This window comes from Dendroctonus ponderosae, unplaced genomic scaffold (assembly GCF_020466585.1).
Source record: "Dendroctonus ponderosae isolate FM_Combo_2020 unplaced genomic scaffold, Dpon_F_20191213v2 Dpon_F_20191213_7, whole genome shotgun sequence".
Taxonomy (NCBI): domain Eukaryota; kingdom Metazoa; phylum Arthropoda; class Insecta; order Coleoptera; family Curculionidae; genus Dendroctonus; species Dendroctonus ponderosae.
The window spans coordinates 12,371,972-12,373,164 of NW_026018916.1; positions in this window are offsets into that span (position 1 = coordinate 12,371,972).

The window sequence follows — 1,193 nt, forward strand, 5'->3', positions numbered from 1 at the left end:
CATTACCTTTAACCATTTTAAACACCGGCTTTTATCTCGTGGTACACGAATAAATAGCTTATCTGGCGTTTTAAAAGTTGTACTAGGACACAGTGGCACCATACAGCATTTGAAATATTGTTTTTGTATTCTGAATTCTCAACAGTCAAACACCCAGACAATTCAACCACAAGCCGTATTCCCGTATTGCCTTTCAATCGAMCGACCAGCGCTATGACGTCACGACCATTCCCGCCCATTTAGTGCYGTTTMAAATGAATAGCCTGCGGTCACAACTTTAATTGTTTATTGCAAATTAAATRTTGAGWCTTGAGGGCTGATATTTGGTATGCGCGATTTCTATAGATAGRCAAATATATTAAAGAAATAAAAAAATAATTTYAAGTTCCCCATTGGCTCACGTTTGAGTCCGARAAAACGCATAATGTTCTACACGAAATGTAGTGACTCTAAATTTACATCCTAGAAAGTAGAGGAACACAGTGGCTCAGCCCTGGCCAAGTCCTAACAAATTTTATGCTCCTACTGCAGGCAAACTTGAAGACGAAATTGAGGTTTTCCATGAAGGTATCAAACATATGCTCTAATCATTGTACTTTTGGAATTTTAATGCAAAACTCTGAGAAGCGATATGCGAAGGAAATGGATGACTAAAGAACAAGAATAATAAATAATTGGGGCGACAAGATGGTACAATTTTGCTAAAAAAAGCAACGATGGTAACAAACCTCTTCTATAAAATTCCAAAGCCGGGACTTCATACATCGAAGTCCCAACGGAACACTGAACAACATCGAATAAGATCCAATAAGATATTATCGCAGCAATTAAACAAATTTTCGCCGGTGTTTCCAAGAACAACCAGCGCTTCAAACATTAATTTTTTCAGGAAATGAAATTTGGCCCTGAGACAGCTTTCTACGCCAAGTCTATGGGTTTTTTAAGAGTTTTAGATTATCTAAGAAGTGTTGATAACTGACTGAGTTACAGGCTAAAGAGTAGAACGTAGTATGGGCAAGTTGAGAGTTTTACGCTTGTAGTATTTAAAGTCCATTTCCTTCAAAACTGCTGCAAATACAAATTTTCTTACAGACAGTTAATGTGTCGAGAAAACGCTTTGCAAACAGTTTGATGTTTTATTTTGAGAATGAATTAATCGAGGTAAAAAAATTCAAAGTATTTTGTTGAGAAAA